Here is a 22,638-nt window from a genome sequence, read left to right as displayed (position 1 = left end):
GACTACCCTTGTGAAGTAAAAGAAGCCTGCTTAATTGTATTGGATGCGCACTTGTAGTATCCTCAAAATCTATTTTCTTTTGATAAAACCTTTAATTACAGATAATAGTATATCAGCTAAATAAAAGGCCAGTATTCGGTTGTACACTCTAACCATATTTCACTGACAATAGAAGTAAATATAAAATTGCATATATATTTTAGTCTTTCTTAAGTGGATAAAAAAAAAAAAAAAAAAAATCACACTTCCATTCGGTTCACACGTAGGTACAGGTATATATATTAAAGTATATTATTTCTTCAATGAGTTCTCTTTTTAAAAGTTTGTACTTTTTTCACCCATAATTAAAAATATTGGTACTATTTGACTATTTTTACAATATCGTTGACATCAAACCTAAAGCAAAGTCTTCATACTAAATGTTTGAATAATTTAATTTTCCTGAAATAAAGCTGTCATTTGACATTAAACGGCTTTCAATCAATGAACGTTCCTATGGACTAATTTAGTGTTTCTTTGGTAAACGAATAAAGAAAGTCATATGGATTTGGTAAACTATACATTTCAGTGATAGTACGAGACATGGACGCACAATGGAACAATAAGTTTGACCAAGGAGATGGTTATAAAGGAATGAAAACTTGGTGGGTCCAAGGAGGGGCTCCACTGGATGACTTTAGTTGTCCTCTGGGAGACTTCTTCATTTTAAGTTTAATTATACAGGGTAAGCTTCATGAGAAGTCTCTCAATAGAATAATACCAAAAGTGATCATTAGAGAGGCCAGTCTGAAATAAGATGCTCGGATATATTTATACACCCTGACCATCTCCATTTCCAGGAGGAAAAAGAGAGGACAAGCCTTGGGAGGAATGTGCATTATAAGCAGGAACTGTATGGTCAATTCCATGTATATCTGAGAAAATCTCAGGGGAGCACATCACATGTGGACGAGACCCAAGATGAGAGTCCCGCCACAGCATTCGCTAACTCTGAACAATAACGCAGCTGGAGTGGATGACTAAACCTTGCAGTTTTCATTCAGCTGCACTGTATCTAGAGCCAGTTTTCAATGTACCATTCCACTGGAGACTATCTCCAAGCACTGTTTGCACAGATGTTTGTAGGACCTCTGTTTGACTGTGTGGTCTTCACATACAGATACAGGAAATTCCATACAGTATGTTGTTTCTACAGCAAATTGCACTTAAGTAAAAAAAAATAAAAAAACTCACACTGCCGTCATTTCTGATTTGTGTGCTTCAGCTGAACTCTATAAATCAAGGTAAAGTGCACAAAGTATCTGGAGCTGAGGTAAATAAGAATCTCTTGTTCTTGTGTAGGGGTGTTCAGGTATTTTAGTATCGGCTAGTGTTGTCTATCATTGAATTCATTTAATGAGAAAAGTGATGGATGTGTTAGGTTATATAATTTTTTGAAGAATGATACTATCATTTACTGTATCTCCGACCTAATGTAGACTTAGTCATTTAAGCATATTTCTCTGGGGGCTTACTGTGAAGTGGGACGTTGTTGGATCAGCATCAGTTTTTTTTTGGAACAGCATTCTTATAAACCATATTTTTTTCTAAACAGGGTGAAGATTGGGGACATAAGAACACAGGGTTTGAGAAATATTTGTATTGGAAGCAAAGTTGTTCTAGAGCCAACACAATATGTGTATCCAGGAGGTTTCAATTAGATTGCCTGGATGTATATCCGCTGACCAACCCAGTCTCATGAGAAAGTTCTACAGAAAACAATAAAAGCATTGGAAATATGCCTAAATATATTGAATGATGACTGTAGAGAGAGCACATCAATATGAAAACAAAGCAAAAACCCAGGGTATTTTTTGAACATTCTTTCCACCTATTCCCATTAATTTTAAGTATTGATGTTTGAGAAGAAGTTGGGACTGTTGTTTAGGCATAAAAGTTGTTCTATGAACCAACACAACATGTTTCTCCTGTAGGTTTGATTAGAGTACATGGGTATACACTCTGACCTACCTAAAATGATGAGAAAACTTTTTTTTCTTATTTTTTCTACAAATCTGTGATTTCGAATAATTTTTGATTATGATTTGTACAAAACAAAAAAAAAGTTCAAACACCTTAACCATTCCTAGACCTAACCTTCACTGGGTAATGAGCAGATCCTATATGAAATCATAGAAAAGTTTACAAATGTTTACCAAAAAAACAAAACACAAAATAAATAAATAAATAAATAAAATATTCACCAACAATTTGCCAAAATGTAAAATGTGACTCTGGACCACAAAACAATTAATGAGGGTCAGTTTTGCAAAACAGATTTATACATTATCTTAAAGCTGAATAAATAAGCTTTTCATTGATAAAGGGTTTGTTAGGATAGGACAATATTTGGCCGAGATACAACTATTTTAATATCTGGAATTTGATAATTCTGAATATTGAGAAAATTGCCTTTAAAATTGTCCAAATTAATTTCTATCAATGCATGTTAATAATCAAAAAGTAAGTTTTGATATATGATATATTTACAGTAGGTAATTTACTAAATATCTTCATGGAACATGATCTTTTCTTAATGTCCTAATCATTTTGAAGAGTTATTTTGACCCATGCAAATGTATTTTTGGCTATTGCCACAAATATACCCCAGTGACTTAAGACTGATTTTGTGCTCCAGAGTCACAAATAGTTATGATTGGTCATGATAAAGGGTATATGACACTTTCATGGAATGTTCTCTTTCACTGAGGTGCTAACTGGGCTGCAGTGGGTTTTTTGTGTAGTCAAACTATACTGTAGGTTTATCTGTCTATCCAAACACAGATTTTTTGCACAGTCAAGCTAGTTTTCATCTGGCTTTCTAAATATGACACAACGCTTAATCAAATGTCTGAAGGATATGCAAGCATGTCTGTCTTTCAGACCATGCTTACAACGTTGAGGCCAATTATGTACAAGTTGGGTGAAGCCAGGTACAATTTAGGTCTGTTAGTCTATTGTGGAAATTAATTTAATGAGAAAAGTATTGGATGTGTTAAGTTGTATTAATTTGAAGGATAATACTATTATAATTAATGTACTTGGACTCGGATTTGGAAAAAAACAATTTATTTATTTATTTATTTTACATGTTGTGTGCATGTATGTACGTATTATTTATGCATGAATGAATGAAGTGCACTCAAACCCAGACTACTATGTTCTTGGTCACTTGCATTGAGTGACATATATTGTCTTTTTCCCATACATGCCCTGAACACTATTTCTAAATTGTCTAAAATGTTCAGGTTTTGGCTTTGTTTTCCTATTGCTTTCATACTTGTTGGATGTAATGGCTGAAAAGTAGTTTCAGCAAAGCCAAAACGCAGACATTTTAGGCAACTTAAAAATCCCGGCCAGGGCATATCCAGGAAAAAGAGAACATGCGGTCAACCTACCTAAACCTTACCCTCAACCAGCAGATCTTATGAAAACATACAAATGAGATCACAGAAATTCATATGAATTCACCACCAATTTGCCAAAATGTTCAAATTTTTATGAGTGGCCATGGTACTATGTTGGCTTTGACACTTCAGGGAATGTTCTCTTTCAATGAGGAGGTTTGAATGCACAGTTATAATTGCGCTGCTGTGGTTTTTTTGTGTAGTTTAGCTATAGTTTCATCTGTCTGGCTAAATAAACTTGACATAACGTGTAATCAGATGATTGAAGGATTTTCATGCCAGTCTGTCTTGCAGAGCATGCATACAAGAGTGAAGCCCATAGTAGCCTGATTGACGTGCAAATACATACTGGATGATGAAGCCATGGCACTATATAACCTATTAACTCTGCTGTTAGTCTATTGTGAAAAGCATTTTCTTAGGGAAGTTATAGATGTGTTAGGCTGTGTTAATTTGAAGCACAGTACTATAATTCATTGTATCATAGATCAAATGTGAACTATGATGTTCTCGATTGATGAAATATATCTCCTTGAATAGCATGATTCTGTCAAATAAGACATGTTTCTGGATCAGTATCCTTGTTGGTCATAGAACAGCACTCATATAAACCAGATTTTTACAACAACTTTCTTATTAATCTATTTCTCACTGATTGTAAGCATAGTGATTGGGGTTTGGAAAGTGGTTGGTACTGTTGTTTTGGCAGAAAAGTTGTTCTAGAATCTACCAGACAAGTTTCTCTAGGAGGTATTGGATTAGAGTACATATAGAGTATGTTATATAAAATCTCTGACAAAACTAATCTCATGAAAAAATTTAACTATTTTACAAAACATTGTTTTCAAAGGATGTTGTCCTTGTTACAGTGCAATTATACATTAAAATACTGAGTAATATTAATTAACTACATATATTTACTATATGAGCCAACACAATATGTGTATCCAGGAGGTTTCAATTAGATTGCCTGGATGTATATCCGCTGACCAACCCAGTCTCATGAGAAAGTTCTACAGAAAACAATAAAAGCATTGGAAATATGCCTAAATATATTGAATGATGACTGTAGAGAGAGCACATCAATATGAAAACAAAGCAAAAACCCAGGGTATTTTTTGAACATTCTTTTCACCTTTTCCCATTAATTTTAAGTATTGATGTTTGAGAAGAAGTTGGGACTGTTGTTTAGGCATAAAAGTTGTTCTATGAACCAACACAACATGTTTCTCCTGTAGGTTTGATTAGAGTACATGGGTATACACTCTGACCTACCTAAAATGATGAGAAAACTTTTTTTTTCTTTTTTTTCTACAATTCTGTGATTTTGTATAATTTTTGATTATGATTTGATTTGTACAAAACAAAAAAAAAGTTCAAACACCTTAACCATTCCTAAACCTAACCTTCACTGGGTAATGAGCAGATCCTATATGAAATCATAGAAAAGTTTACAAATGTTTACCAAAAAAAAAAAAAACAACAACAAATAAATACAATATTCACCAACAATTTGCCAAAATGTAAAATGTGACGCTGGACCACAAAACAATTAATGAGGGTCAGTTTTGCAAAACAGATTTATACATTATCTTAAAGCTGAATAAATAAGCTTTCCATTGATAAAGGGTTTGTTAGGATAGGAAAATATTTGGCCGAGATACAACTATTTTAATATCTGGAATTTGATAATTCTGAATATTGAGAAAATGGCCTTTAAAGTTGTCCAAATGAAGTTCTTAGCACTGCATGTTAACACTGTATGTTAGGGTTCAGATTAGGGTTACTTGCATGTTATTATGCATAATGTATTGTTAATATAACAGTAAGTACATGTAGTGTGTATTAATGACAAGATAAAATAAAGGGTTACCAAAATTAAGCATGAAGCTCTAACACCCCAACGCCACTCCTAAAACTAACCACTAGTGGGGGTTCAGCAGATTGTACAAAAACATACAAATGAGATCATAGAAATTCAAACGACTTCACTACCAGTTTGGCGAAATGTAAAATAGCTACACATGGTCATAACAGAGTGTTGAAATGTGACACTTTCATGGAGTGTTCTTTTTCACTGAGGAGGTAATAACTGGGCTGCAGTGGATTTTTGCATAGTCAAGCTAGTCTTCATCAGTCTTTCCAAATAGACGTGACACAATGTGTAATCAAATGTTTGAGGATTTGCTTGCTGTCTGTGTTTCAGAACACACTCACAAGGGCGAGGCCAATTGCAGTCCAATTAACATGTATAGATGTGGAGTGAAGTCAATGTACTTACATGACATTTGAATAAGACAAATGTCTGTTTTAGTATGAAATCAAACTTTTAGAGTGCATTGTCATTAAAGCAAAGAACCCAATCTGAAGCTGAGGTAATGTGAATGTCCCACTCTTGTGTAGGGGTGTTCTGATATAAAGTATTAATTAGGATAGTCAAAATGTCTTCATTTAAAGATAAAAGCAATTTATACATTGGGTTTTATTAAGCTTTGAAGTATGAGTCTCTTATTCACCGTATCAGAACTGTTCAGAATAAAAGGAACAGAGAAATCATACTTAAGTCACAGTATGGGTATTATGAACTTACTAAGTGCTGTATATCTTGCTAAAATAATATTTAAGTGAAAGTAAAACAGTATATCCAAAATTCTGGTGTGAAATATTAAATGTAGCATTCTGATAGGTCAAACTAAATATGATATAATTACATCATCACATGGCACAGCTGATTGGTTATTTTTATATCAGTAGCCAATGAGCTTGATGCACAACATTTAAACATTTGGCTAGTGCTTGCTTTAGTAGTTGCAGTGCCCTTTAGAATCCCTCTACCTTCCCCAGCTCCACCTGTATAGATCTGCTAAAGGGTGATTAATGTATGCTATGAGGTTATTTCACATATGTTATTTGTGCAGTAGCAGTATTTCTTACATACAGCAGCATATTGTGGATGTATTTGTAATAGTGAGCCTCAGTACTTGCTCTGCTGCAGCAGCAGAGTAGCAGATCTATTCTGCCTAGATCCCTGCATTTCAGTCCATTGGCTTTGGGGACAATTTTCACATCATAGTTCAGACGCAGGCCAGGCCTCTGGCCAGTTTTAGGCTTTTCCAAAGTGCATCTTTACGAATTATGATTAAAATTAAATCATATTTATATTTGATTTATTTCATTAAGTGGTAATTTATAGCTTTCTATAGATATATTTATCATGTCTCTGAGGCATGTATTCACTGAATTTCGATTAATTTTTGTAAAGCGCTCCTGTTCAAGATAAGACGGCAGAAAGCGAATCATGTTTGTTTTTTTATTTTATAAAAGCACAACATTTTGTTGTTATTGTGAGTTCACACAAAAACAAGTACACCCTTTACAGTTCCAAATGATGTATTACTCTTACCTGTATGAGCAAAAATTACGGCGTAAGCTATTTTAAGTTGTTTGCACTGAAAAAAAAGAAATAAATGCAATTGGTGGTGCTGGTGCCTACATGTACTGCAAAGCGTGCTTTAGCTTCCACTCTCCGTACAACCTTTGATATATAGCGCACATTTATTATAGCGCAGGCTTAAAGTCTAAACATTGTTATATGCTTCAGTATATCTAGATTTTATTTAAGGCAACTCGTGATGTTTTGAGAAGGGTAATTTGATCAAACATAGGACATGATCAGCTCATTGTCTGCCGCTGGCCACTTGGTCATTACTTTTAAAAACAAAAACTTATATTTAACAAATGTTTTTCTAACTTAGATGAAATATCAAATGTTTAAACTGAGAAAATGTATAATTTTATTGGTAAAATAAGTTGCTTTTAAATTTCATGGCATCAACACATCTCAAAAAAGTTGGGACAAGGCCATGTTTACCAATGTGTGGCATCTCCTCTTCTTTTTATAACAGTCTGCAAATGTCTAGGGACTGAGGAGACAAGTTGCTCAAGTTTAGGAATAGGAATGTTGTCCCATTCTTGTCCAATACAGGCTTTTAGTTGCTCTTAGGTCTTCTTTGTCGCATCTTCCTCTGTAACAGTTCTGAAAAGCTGTTACATGTCATATACTGTAATGCTTCTCCCCACCTCAAGGGGATTCTAGGGAGGTTTCTGAAAGGAAGGCTATCCTTTTAAGAGAGACGAGTAAAACTGTTTGGTAGAGGTACTGGCATGGCTTTGAGTGTTTGCTCAACTTGGTAATGCATGAGACCCTATTATGAGGAACCTTTTTGGTTCTACAGCTCAGTAGGGTTTTCTTTAGGCCTCCTTTGACGAACAAGGACACTGCATCAGGACTTTGCTTATTTGGACTGATGTTTGGTTATGGTTTGGGGCACTGTATTTTGAACTTTTGTGGATTTCCAATTTAACTGTCGGAATGTGGTGAGATACTCATTACTTACCTGACTATGTGGGAGTTGTGAGAAATGGACTTTATTTATGATTTAACTCAACATGTTGTGGTTGGGCTTAAATGCTCTAACAAGATGCAAATTTTCTTTTTTTTTTATGTTTTGTTGATATTGGTGCTGTTATGGGTGTTTAAACCTTTAAATATATTCTTCTCTACTCTCGGGTTGAATGGATCCCTTTCCTTTTATATATGTGACAAAACAAGAGTGTTACACCGCTTTATGATGCACCAAATGTTTTCTATGGGTGAAAGATCTGGACTGCAAGCTGGCCATTTCAGTACCAGATCCTTCTTCTACGCAGCCATGATGTTGTAATTTATGTAGTATGTGGTCTGGCATTGTCATGTTGGAAAATGCAAGGTCTTCCCTGAAAGAGACGGCATCTGGATGGGAGCATATGTTGTTCTAGAACTTGGATATATGTTTTAAGCATTGATGGTGCCTTTCCAGATGTGTAATACTATCAGAGATGCAGGATTCTGAACTGAGCGCTGATAACAACTCTCTTTAGTCCTCTTTAGTCCGGATGAATGGTGTTCCAGTTTATCAAAATGAACTTCAAATTTTGATTTGTCTGACCACAGAACAGTTTGGTGGCCAGAGGGGGCACCAGCCCCCCCTGAAATTCGATTGGCCACCCCAGGTGCCCCCCCATAAGATGTCTTGTGATTGGTTCATTTTATGGCCAATCAGTCTATAGACTCTAGACTCTACTGAAGTTCGCGATTCAAAGAAGTGCAGCGTCGTCAGAGAAACAACGCTCAATGCGATCTTGGACTTTTACTTTATCAAGTGTGGGAAGTCGAGACACTAGTGATGGGAAGTTCGGATCATTATACCGACTCGTACTTTTGAGTCGTGTTCAGCAAAATGAACGAATCTTTTTTCGAGTCATTTCGTTCATTTTAGCAAGATGTAATTAAAATGTTACGTGTTACTTCCCCAACACATCTAGTACTTACGCAAACGTTGATCACACTACAATAATAATCCAAGTATTTATAGCCTAGTTTAATTTTTAATCAAAATTTTAGTTTGCCGGTATAATAATTGCTTTTCCTAGACAGACTTGACAAATTGGTCACTTTGAATCCTAATAAACAAGTAACACTACAGTTCTATAGTCTAATCTGAAGGGTGAACTCAAAAGACATAAATCATACAACAAGGTAATTTTTGAAGATTAGAATCCACTGTAAAAAAAAAAAAACAACAACAAAAAAAAACAATCAAAGTGATATCGCCGTCATAGAGACGACTCGTTCTTGCCTAGTCACACTGTGTTCCTGTAGCTCAATTGGTAGTTGGCACTGCGCTATCAAGCGCAAGGTTGGGGGTTCGATTCCTGGGAACACATAATATGTAAAAATTGATAGCTTGAACGCACTGTAAGTTGCTTTGGATAAAAGCGTCTGCTAAATGCTTAAATTTTAATTTTAATTTATTTTTTTTAATTTAAAGATTCGTCATTCAAGAATGACACATCACAAGACACCAAACAAAGAGCTGGTAAGGTAACCTTTCATGTATGGTTTAATATGTTTGTATGGTTTTCTCAGATCAATGTTTTTACCCCGTCTGGCTCTGCTCGCGTTGGCTCGCGTGGTTGATTTCAATCGAATGTTCAGTCAACATTTAATAAAACACAATAAAAGCATATAAAAGCATAAACAATAAACAGTCATGTTGACTTGAATATTTTGTATCAGTTTATTTTGTGACAGTGACCACATAGCAAGATTGCACCAAATGATAATATGCACAGAATGTTCCATAATAATAATAGTCGGTGACACGTTACTTGTTAATGCATGAGAGTAAGTCAGTGAGATAGTCAGTTAAATTGTGAGGCCTAACTTAGTTATTTACAGTACACGTGAAATTACATGGATGCATTCTGTGCATTTCATTCACAATTAGAATTTTTTTTTTTTTGAGATTGACAATAACAGACACACATAAGTGTTTCTTTTGAAGGCAGGGAAGACAGCAGTGCCAAGCCATGAAAAGAAGTAAAGATATAGGGAGTTTCTTTCAAATAAAAAAAAAGAAAAAAATGATTTATTCTCAAATTTAACTTAATGGATATATACAGGGATGACAAAAAACTAAATCAAAAATATGCTTTATTACTGCATTTGTTTACAAGTAACTTTATTCAAGTTAAAAAAATAACAAAAAAACATTAGGATTTACGTAGCCTATTATACTGTAGAATTTAGCTTTTTTTTTTTTTTTGGTCACTGGCGGCCATCCCATTTGGAGGCAGTGCCCCAGCATGCCCCCCCCACACTGAAAATGCTCTTGACACGCCCCTGACAGTCCATTTTAAATGAGCCTTGGCCCAGAGAAAATGCCTGTGCTTCAGGATCATGTTTAGATATGGCTTCTTTTTTTGACCTATAGAGTTTTAGCCGGCAATGGCTAATGGCACGGTGGATTGTGTTCACTGACAATGTTTTGGAAATGGACAATGTTCTGGAAATATTCCTGAGCTCATGTTGTGATTTCCATTACAGTAGCATTCCTGTATGTGATGCAGTGCCGTCTTAGGGCCCGAAGATCATGGGGTATCCAGTATGGTTTTCCGGCCTTGACCATTACGCAGAGATTGTTCCAGATTCTCTGAATCTTTTCTCTGAGAAACTCCATTCTGATATTGCTCCACTAGTTTTCGCCGCAGCATTGGGGGAATCGGTGATCCTCTGCCCATCTTGACTTCTGAGAGACACTGCCACTCTGAGAGGCTCTTTTTATACCCAATCATGTTGCCAATTGACCTAATAAGTTGCAAATTGGTCCTCCAGCTGTTCCTTATATGTATGTTTAACTTTTCCGGTCTCTTATTGCTAGCTGTCCCAACTTGGAATGGAATGTGAAGCTCTCATGAAATCCAAAATGAGCCAATATTTGGCATGACATTTCAAAATGTCTCTTTTTCAACATTTGATATGTTATCTATATTCTATTGTGAATAAATTATAAGTTTATGAGATTTGAAAATTATTCCATTCCTTTTTTACTCACAATTTGTACAGTGCCCCAACTTTTTTGGAATTGGGTTTGTGTGTGTGTACGTATATATATTATATATATATATATATATATATATTATATATATATATATATATATATATATATATATATATATATATATATATAATTTATTTATTTATTTATTTATATATATATATAATTTATTTATTTATTTTGACCCATACAATCTATTTTTGGCTATTGCTTCAAATATACCCCAGTGACTTATGACTGGTTTTGTGCTTCAGGGTCACATATTGTTTTGGGTGGGTTACCAAGATGTAGCTAGTAGGAGGCATTCCTGGATCAATTTTTTTATTTTTTTGGTATTGGAATGATATTCCTCCTTTGAAAGACTTTTCTTTGAGGCCTAAACAACATTCTTATCAACCAATTTAATTTGATTTAGGGGTTTATATATTGGTTAAGGATTATTCCAGAACCAACAGAAAATCTTCTGCTAGGTTCTATATGAGAGTACATGACACGTCCTGCAGGGACTATTTTCTTTCACTGTCATAACACACGAGAGGAGACACAAGCCAGATATGTTCTTCTCACACCGATCGCAGATTAACAAAACATTTAGCTGTTTCAACCCAAGCCCGCTCTTAAGGTTTGGCACATTCCATGATTAATGATTTATTTGGACCATTCTCCCAGCACAGGAGAATCTGGTACAGCTGCAGGACTTTGTATACATTACTCCTCGTCCAAAAATCTAAAAGTGTTGGCGTCATGCAGAGAAGGAGAGCGCAAGTTTTCCTTCAAAAAAGTACTAAATGGCTCTCAAAGCTTTGATGATTCAGTTATAAAGATAAATGTTCAAATCATAAAATCTGGGTCATTGCATATGATTACATACTGGTCCTAACACAGGTTTTGGTATATTCTTTGGAAAGCTCCTGTAGCCAGAAATAAATACTGTTTACCGAAAAAAGGCAGGCCCTTCAAAGGGCGCAGGGTTGCTTCAATCAGTCATCTGATTTTTTGTTCCTCGTAGCGGATTGTGGTAAAGCATTGCAACACTGGCCTGTAATGCTACCTGATCTATTATAATCCATTCTTTCGAAGTCTTGTAAATGAATATAGTGCACACAGACCAAGCTTCACCCCTATTCCACAGGAGCATCCATGAGGAAACCTTCACGTCAGCATCCGACTTGGCAGACTGGTTTGGCTCTGTCCAGTCTTGTTATTTTGAGGAAACCATAAAGGCAAGTTGATCTGATTGACTTGAAAACTCTTCCTTTTAATAACAAGACTGCTACAGCTGATCCTCCAAAAATCTTTCCAAAAGAGACGATATTATTTCATCAAGTCTAAATTAATTTTGCTCCCTGAAAGCAGTTCTTACAAGTGAATATAAGCTCCCAGTGTCCCATAGACATTGGTGATTAAATATACATGGAAGTGTAATGGACTATAAAATAGCATTTGGTACAAAGAAACAGTACAGATAACATTGTAATAGAACATTACAGTAAAACTACCTGTCTGCAGTGTTGTCATCATTTGCCCTCAGTCTTCATACGAGTTCCTTTCTACTCTGGAACACAAACAGGAGATATTTACAATAAAATATCTAAGCTGCTCTTCTCTATTCGGTGAAAGCCAGCTGTTCAGCAAAATGTTCATTGTAAAATAAATCAATGATGCTTTTTTCTACATTCACTGAGAACAGCTCAATCTTGTTTTGCGTTTCATAAAGGAAATAATAGATTTAGAAAACTATAAGTGTGAGTAAATGATGATGGATGTTTCATTTGGGATAAACAGTTAATTCTAATAGTTTCCAGAAACAGTGGATGCCGTTATAGACTTTCTAGTTTCCAACTCAATATAATTCTATTAAAAAACAAGCATTAATACATAATGAATGGCATATGCGCAGTATTTGCTTTGATGTGCTTGGCATTATCCTGTAGGACACAGGATGAGAACTGAATATTAGAGCCAAGGAGGACTGAATCCTCAGCTAAATAATTCTCTTTATTGCATTCCAGATCAGAGTTCAGTGCCTCATGTGTTTCCATCACGCTAATACGGTTTTAAAATGTTAATTTCTTCACAAGCCGAGGTCAGCTCAAAGCCCGAGCTAGACTCATGGCATGCTTGACTGAACACTCTCTGCTAAATGCTACAAATATCAAATCTTCTCAAACCTATAAACAGCTTTTGTATGACATAAAGCCATGTTCTCTTTCATCATCATTCATAACTCACAGCTCTTTAGGAAGCATTATTGCTGACTTGTTGACTGTAGCTGGAGGAGAAAAGTTCAGTTTCCACCAAATATCCCTGTCTAGTTAAGGGTTTATGCAAGACATGATTTTGTGGTTTATTTTTTCTTTTCTTTTCTTTTCTTTTCTTTTTTTGGTTTAAAGACAAATACAATCAAAGCATGTTGGTTTATAACTAGAGGCAAGACAAATAACAGTGCATTGCCTAAACAATGATTAGACAAACGTGCAGTATATAAAATTATTTTGCACTAGATAACATAGCACTGGCATTAGTAATTTGTCAAAAAAAAAAAAAATATATATATATATATATATATATATATATATATATATATATATATATATATATATATATATATATATATATATATATATATAATTCCTGATAAAATTTCATGGTAAAAATGTATTTTGTGTTAGTCAAACATTACTATAACTATAACAGGTATTCATGAAGCATCATTTACAGTAGATATGTTTAAATTGCAAACCTAAATCACTTAAGGATCTAAAACGGTGAAGATTTTGCGTGTATTTAAAGATCAACATTGCCCTCTTCTGGAGACACTGAGTATTACAAAATGTAAAGCTCTATCAAACACTAGAATAAAACAAACAAACAATATATAAGCTAAGTAAATCACACAATAAATAACTAATCATGTATATATATATATATATATATATATATATATATATATATATATATATATATATATATATATATATAGTACAGACCAAAAGTTTGGACACACCTTCTCATTCAAAGAGTTTTCTTTATTTTCATGACTATGAAAATTGTAGAGTCACACTGAAGGCATCAAGGGCTATTTGACCAAGAAGGAGAGTGATGGGGTGCTGCGCCAGATGACCTGGCCTCCACAGTCACCGGACCTGAACCCAATCGAGATGGTTTAGGGGTAAGCTGGACCGCAGACAGAAGGCAAAAGGGCCAACAAGTGCTAAGCATCTCTCGGGGAACTCCTTCAAGACTGTTGGAAGACCATTTCAGGTGACTACCTCTTGAAGCTCATCAAGAGAATGCCAAGAGTGTGCAAAGCAGTAATCAAAGCAAAAGGTGGTTACTTTGAAGAACCTAGAATATGACATATTTTCAGTTGTTTCACACTTTTTTGTTATGTAAATAATTCCATATATAATTCCACATGTTTTAATTCATAGTTTTGATGCCTTCATTACTCTACAATTTCCATAGTCATGAAAATAAAGAAAACTCTTTGAATGAGAAGGTGTGTCCAAACTTTTGGTCTGTACTGTATATGTATAATTTAGCAATTTGTGGTATTAATTAGTTATAGTAATTTGTTACAGATAGAAAAAAAAATACAACAACAACAACAAAAAACACATATTGTGCTTTAATCAGCATAACCAGTTGAACACACACCGGAAGCTTCTTCACAGTCTCTAAAATCACCGTTCTTCTACACTGCTGGCTTCATATTCACATTGAATTTCACAGATTTATGATGTGCAAGGGTTAACATCTTCTATTTTCACTCGTTTCCACAGTTACAACACCGTCTGCGTTGCAACTAGTTATTTGTCTCAAAAAACATGAAGTCCTGAAAAAAATAAAAATCAATCAAATATGTAATTTATAAGCTATACTGTCAAACCATATTCTCTGTACTCACAATGAGAAAGCAGGCTCCGATCATCACTGCCTTCATTCTCACATCAAGATCCATGGGGAGCTGGATCCCAAAGTTGTCTGAATCTGTGAATACCTCCCAGAGAAGTCCTGCCCACTGTTTGCTGATCTTTCCAATGCTGACATCATCCATGGTCAGAATCTTCAAGGGGGCATGATAACATGTAAACAACTAATAAGTCAATGCAGATCCATGCTTAATATTTACTTGAAATATTGCATCCGCTCAACAACAGTTCCCCCTGGTGGCCATTTATAGAAAGAACCGAATAGCCAGTAGACGTAAAAAAAAAAAAAAATCAAATCTGAGGCTCTCCAGTTAAATGCTATTGTTTTAACAGAACTGAATTATTAATCACTTATTACTGACATATTCTACAGAAGTCCAACGCAAAGAATAATGGTTGTCTATGGTTTAATCATATAACAGATTATTGTAACTATTATAGTCATCATTATTATTAATTTATGTAATATCTGTAGTATGTTCATGACAACTAACCACATTGTCCCATAAGTTGTAACAACTGTGTCACAAAAAAAGGTATTGAGAAAAATATCAGTAAAAAAGTGATTAACACTATATATCTCACAATACTGGCAGAATTGCAAACAGAACTGTGAGATTTAAATTTAGAATTCGGAGAAGAAACAATTCTCACTTTGTTCTTCCAATTCTGAATGTATATGTAACAACTCTTTCTTTTTTTCTTTTTTTTCTTTGATTGTAAGAGTTTTTTTTTTATTATTATTATTCTTTTTATTTTAATTCTGTAGCAAAAGAAAAAAAAAAAAAACAATTGCAAGATATTCATTCATAATTCAGAGAAAAAAGTCAGAATTGCAAGATACAAATGGCAAAATTGTGCAATATTAACTTGGAATTGCAATAAATAAAAAAGTGAGTGTATGGTGTTTTTGTTTGCTTATTTTTAGTTTTTAGAGTTTATGTCTTCCAGTTGTGAGTTTATGAGTTTAGGAGGGGGAAAAACTGTGAGATAAAAGCAGTACATAAAAACTATAAATAAAGGACACAACAAATAGTATACTGTATAAATACATTGCAAATCATTGCTATTTTTCATATTAGAGTAAAAAAGAATTTGAAAAGACCATGTAGCTAATTGAAAATAATGCTGAAAATAGGGTATAAAAAAGGCTTTATGTTCTTTATGTGAAGTATAATAAGTTTTGTTTTTGATAAAACATCAGTCTCAGCTCACCGGCTGCTCACAAAGCTTTCAAGGGAATTAAGGGCTGTGTGATACAGCAACAAAGCCATTCATTTTCAGTGAGAGTTAGCAGTTGTTGTTGTCTGTGACCATTTGATAACAAGGTGCTGGAGATGTCATACCTCAAAGTCCACATCTGGCAGGCAGCTCCAGGCACAGAACGGCCCCTGGAGCTTCAGAACAGGCTCTTGCTGATCGTTCTCTATGGTGAACTTGGGGAGGAAAGGGTGCCACTGCTGTAGAACATATCCCACTGTGTTTCCTGTAGGAGCCTGGATCTCCAGCTGAGACAGGAAAAATAAGGTATAAACAAAATTGCCCCTTTAATCATAAATACTCTATTTTCTCTGCAAATTATGTATTTCTCAGAGCTAAAACTAGAACCAGAACTTTTCAGAGCTGTTTTTTGCCATCCAGGCAGATCACCTCTTGCAGACAACATGGGAAGAAGCAGGACGTGCATTTGAGAGGACGGCTGACTGTGATGATTTCCTGTCCGAAGCTATCCAGGACACGGATGGTGAAGGATCGCTGTGGGGCCGCAGCACTGACGGGTGAGACAGTCGTTCTCCACCGCGTAAAACACGTTCTGACCCATGGAGTTACGGATCTCAAATTTATTGTTGCTCTCGAAGCCTGCCAAAACTGCATAAACCATACAGATCGTATTCATTACATAATACATATTTATATGTGGGCAAAAATAGGTCTGCCTGTATCGGGCGCCGTTTGTAAAGCTGCTCACGCTGAAAATAGCAGACAACGTTTTGTCACATTTAGCTTCAAACAATGTAAAAAAAAAACGGTATGAATGAGGTCACTTTTTAGCACATTTACAACAATATTTGTCAACTTAGAGATATTTTAAATAGTTTAATATAAATATTAAATGTTAAACCTAAATGTTAAATGTTAAATCTAAATGCTAAATCTAAATGTTAAATCTAAATCTAAATGTTAAATTTAAATGTTAAATATAAATCTAAATGTTAAATATAAATGTTAAATCTAAATCTAAATGTTAAATCTAAATATTAAATCTAAATCTAAATGTTAAATCTAAATGTTAAATCTAAATGTTAAATCTAAATCTAAACGTTGAATCTAAATGTTTCGGGTGAAACTAAATATTTAGCTAATATGCAAATTCAAAATGCCGGAAGTGCCAAAATAAAAGCTCGATGAGGTCAGTGTGTGTGTATATAGCATCTGTTAAATAAGGAACGAATAAAAATCATCTCATCCGAGGAAATTGACTCTTGGACATGGATAATTGTGATAATGTACCGTATTTTCCTGACTATAAGTCGCACTTTTTTCATAGTTTGGCTGGTCCTGCGACTTATCAAAATTAATTTGACATGAACCAAGAAAAAACATGACCGTCTACAGCCACGAGAGGGCGCTCTTTGCTGCTCAATGCTCCTGTAGTTTTTATATTTTTAACTCCACTAATGTGATTTTTTTTTTATAAAATTAGAAAACCCCAAATCGTTATCTCTATAATATTTTTTTCAATTATTTTATGTGATTTTTTTTTCTTGTATAGGATCTCATATGATGAACACGTTACATTTTTATTTACAGTTGTATGGCGTTATGATTGTTATTGTTAAATACAACCGTCTTACCCTGATCTTTTATGTTATAAGTTTGGCAATAATAATAAAAAGAGGTACAGGTGCAGTACCACTTCACAGCATCACTAACTCCACAGTCCAGTACAGTTTCTCTCAGCGACTCTGCAATGTCTGCACACGTCGAACAGCTGCTCGAAGATCTCACCTTTGGAGAAGAATGATGATTTTATACTCTAAAAATGTAAGTATTACTACTCAAAAATGAAGATTACCCCATAATGAACTGCATCCTTTGCCCACCCCAACACTTACATGCAATAATGATGATAAATGCCAACCAATAATTATATACATTTTTTTCCTTAAAATTACATTTTAGTAAAAGAAGCAAAATGTGTTTTCTGTCGTGACATATGTCTTCGTGGCTATACTTGAATATACACTAATGCAGTTGATGTGAATGCATCAGTTTTCAGTCAGCAATTAATACATGAATAGATAAAATATTTATATTTTATTTACTGACAACAAAAAACATGTCTAAATGATTAAAATAATGTATAAAATTTAGCATCACAATAAATGCATACATGTACAAGTCAACAACACATGAAACAAAGCTTCATTCAAACTTACTGTTCTAACAATCATGTATTTACAGATGGTGAACCCCACATCTTACTATCATCTCAACACAGCTGTGCCAATTCTGCTGCTGTGCTGTGCTTCACAGTCTCACTCTTCTCAACGGGGATGTCGTTGAGCAACAGGATGAGGAAGACCATGATGTCGACTCTCTCAACCACACAACCTTGAAGCAAGAGCAGAAGAACAGGTGCAGGACAATCTGACTGCTGTGTTTGCTCCAAACAATCGTGTGCCTGCTCTCCACGAGCACCACTACCTTTAAAACATTTACACATATTTTACAAGTACATGCATTAATCTATTATTGTTGTAGTGGGCTAAACCACTGAACTGGTTCAAAACCAGCAGTATGTCTGTGAGCACGGCTCTTTTCTCCAGGTCGATCAGAGGATTGTAGGCCCCTGTAATAAGAGCACTGTCAATGACTTCAGATAAAATCTCCATCACAATTTTTGATGATGCTTTTTGAAGCTTCTGAAAATCAGCCTTCATTGTATAAACAGAAACCAGCAGAACAAACTTTACCAAAATCAAATCCTCAGTGTCTTTTTGTCTTTCTCTATATGCTCTCGCTGCTCTGGGGCCACCGATGAGGAAGAGACCACAGCAGCATCTGGTCCTGATGAGAGCTGGTGAGAGCTGGAGTGATGGAGCATCTCATCCATATCTCTGGACCATTTTCGGATGCTGCAGTGGACTTCTCCATCCTCAGTGCACACACCAGTCTGCAGACATTTTCATAACCTACACAAATACACACACACACACACAATACAAAAAGTCATTACTTTATTCTTTTGTTTCAGGTATTTCTTTTTTTCCCCTTTCCTTGCAGGTCCTGCTCCACCACAAAATATCTGCAGCAAATGCACAGAAATCAACAATAAGAAAAGTGCTGTTATAACTCTTTGAAATTACACTAATTAAAATGTTTCATTTATTTTTGTAGTGTACTTACACAAATCCTTTGATGGCAGCATTCCTTCATCAGTCACTCTACAGCAGATAAACATAATCTGTTCCTGAAACATCCAGACAAGAGTCAGTCTCCTCTGTGATTTATCTGTGATATACTGCATCTGCATGTTGAGTTAGTAAATGATGTAACTCGCTTTTTATCCAAAACAAATGTTCCTAAAATTATCAATATTGCAAATGGACAAATAAAATAGATAACCTGTGTTTAGTTACTGTACGTAGATTTGTTTGATTACATGACTTACACTCATCTAAAGCAGTGTTGACAACAATGAGTGAACTCAGATGCATGTTTCATGTCTGTTAAATGTGCTCACCTGCAATACTTATCAAAGACTATCCTGTCAGATGATAGACATTTAGTAATAGTCTTCAAGATGTATATATGGTTTATGTAAATCCACTTTTGAGTCGTGTACTTAATGGAGCTCCCCTGTTAGTTATTCATTATAAAACGTGTTTTTACAGCACAATCACAAATATGCTATATTATGTAAGTAACAAACAGGGTTTAGATTAAGCCAGGATCAGGCCATGGCTCAATTAGTCTTGCCTGTGAAACCGGAGGATAGCGTCTTTACACCTTTTGCTTATATGTTGCTGACTTTACACCTTAGATTTAATAGATTATTAACTCCAAAATCAATACCACTGTATGAAAATAACTTGTACTCTTAAATTTAAATAATTATTTCGTGAAAAAAAATATATTCTCACCATTGTAACTCACAGCAAGCCGTCATATTCGTCTTCTTTCCAGTTTAACGGCGGTTGGCATCCAGCTTATTGGCGCAATACCGCCCTCTTCTGTTCCGGAGTGTGGATCAGATAATATGTTTTCCTACTAAACGTACACATCACTCACATTGTTCCCTAACATTAATATCTACATACACTAGCGTACTCTTCAAATACAGTTTCTCCAAATGTGGTTATTATTTTAGGTAGTCATTATCAAGATAATCCATGTCCAAGAGTCAATTTCCTCGGATGAGATGATTTTTATTCGTTCCTTATTTAACACGATGCTATAAACACACACTGACCTCATCGAGCTTTTATTTTGGCACTTCCGGCATTTTGAATTTGCATATTACCTAAATATTTAGTTTTTAACCGAAACATTTAGATTCAACATTTAGATTTAGATTTTACATTTAGATTTTACATTTAGATTGAACATTTAGATGTAGATTTAACATTTATATTTAACATTTAGATTTAAATTTATATTTAACATTTAGATTTAGATTTAACATTTAGATTTAACATTTAGATTTTATATTTAACATTTAGATTTAACATTTAGATTTACATTTAACATTTAACATTTAGGTGTAACATTTAATATTTATATCTAACTATTTAAAATAACTCAAAGTTGACAAATATTGTTGTAAATGTGCTAAAATGTGACCGTCAAAAATTCATACCAGTTTTTTAAACATTGTTTGAAGCTAAATGTGACAAAATGTTGCTGTTATTTTCAGCATGAGCAGCTTTACAAACGGCACCCGATATGCCTGTAATACACTGTTATGCATACCTTCAATAAGCTCAACTTTCTGTTTGATAAGAAGTTGATCTACCTAAGGGAAAGTAAATAAATAAATATGTGTTTTAATTATAGATACATATTGCATATGGCAAGATACATTTACTTTTTAAATTGTGACATTTAGAAATTAGTTTAGTATGTGCAGAATTAAATATGATGATGATGATGATGATGATGATGCATGAGCTATATGTAATATGAAATAAAAAATAAAAATTCAGAATCCCAGTGTTTTTTTTTTTTTTTAATGCAGTGCGTCTAAGATTTAGATACTATATGCATTTCAGACATCTTTGCTTTTCATTATAACCTATTTGCTAATTAATTAAAACAATTCAGTTTGCATTCATAGTGATGCTGGTATGACACATCTCCAATTAAACCATGGGCAATTAGATATGTAAATAATCACAAGACATAGAATAAATTCAATATAATTGTTTTTTTGTTAAACTGGGATTCTGCTTTGTCTGTCATTAGTTATTAAATTATTCAACTAAACATTTGTCAAACCTAAACTGTGCTGCCATATTTTTTGTTTTGTTTTTTTAGAACAGGCTTTCTTCTGGTGAGCCGTCCAAACATGAATTTGATCATTTAAAATGTTAACTGAGGCCTTTAAAGTCTGCAAATGAACTAACCTGTGTCAAGTACTCTAATCCTGGTGGACAACCTGGTATTCCTGGATTGGGAACCATATACAGTACATATTCATAAGCTGCATGGCTGCCTTTTCCTTGTGGTGAAGACAAGAAAGATTTGTATATTGGTCAATGAAATTTTAGCATCGCAAATAATTTTGTACAAATGAAATGTAGAGGAGAGCGTTTTTCCCAAAATAACTAGATGAGGCCAAGATAAATTTTTATTATAACTATGAACTACGTTGGTAAGAGCGATGCATTAGTATTCATCGTGAAGCTTACACTGGTGATGTACCTGAGAGAAACATTTAATATTTAACTATTTAAAATATCTCTAAGTTGACAAATAATGTTGTAAATGTGCTAAAATGTGACAGTCAAAAATTCATACCAGTTTTTTAAACATTGTTTGAAGCTAAATGTGACAAAATGTTGCTGTTATTTTCAGCGTGAGCCGCTTTACAAACGGCGCCCCATAGTTTTTGTCACTGAATCATTCATCCAATTGATTCGCTCAAACGGCTGAAGTGACTGTCTGTATGAATGGGTCATTGACTCATTGACTCACTAAATTTGTTCAAAAATGGAGATTCATTCATAAATGAAACAGCCTGTGTTTGCTTGGAGATGCACATCGGCACAGCTGTGAATTTGAAATAATTTTCATGGATAAAATAGAGTAGCCTACAATCAGACAACAATGTTCCTAAAATGTAAGTCACTTAATATTAACTTTTGTATGAAATCAAAAATGTATAAAACTGTTGTATAAATTCAATTTCACATATGCAAACTCCCTTTAAAAGCTGTTACTTGTCTTACTTCATCGTGATATCACAAACTTTCATTTTAATTAATGAAGATCTCTGCACTGCAGACTGAAACTATTATTTACATCGTCGCTATGTCACACCCAGGGGCTGGCTATGCTTTAACTAAGCCACACCCCTTCTCAACTTCCACCTCGAGGAGGTCCCCAAACCCGACCCAATGGCCAAACAACACGAGAACAAGTAAGTGATAAAACAATCTTTATTTAAATATTTAAAAATAGCTTGGGGAATAGGGAAAGGGCAATTAAAACTAAACTCTGACTCGGCCCTCCAGATGGGCTATGGCCGGGAAGAGGTCAGGGAGCAAGGGGGCCACGGGGATCCGGGGCGTGGGACTCGGGCCCCGGCCTGAG

The 22,638-nt window shown here is 34.6% G+C and overlaps 1 pseudogene; it reads right to left on the bottom strand.

Annotated features, from left to right (window-relative positions):
• Window positions 1-14,477: 14,477 nt before the first annotated feature.
• LOC132115667 (phospholipid scramblase 2-like) lies at window positions 14,478-21,530 on the bottom strand (annotated as a pseudogene).
• Window positions 21,531-22,638: the final 1,108 nt, after the last annotated feature.

Source organism: Carassius carassius, chromosome 35 (genome assembly GCF_963082965.1).
Source record: "Carassius carassius chromosome 35, fCarCar2.1, whole genome shotgun sequence".
NCBI lineage: Eukaryota > Metazoa > Chordata > Actinopteri > Cypriniformes > Cyprinidae > Carassius > Carassius carassius.
This window is presented reverse-complemented; position numbering and strand designations above follow the sequence as displayed.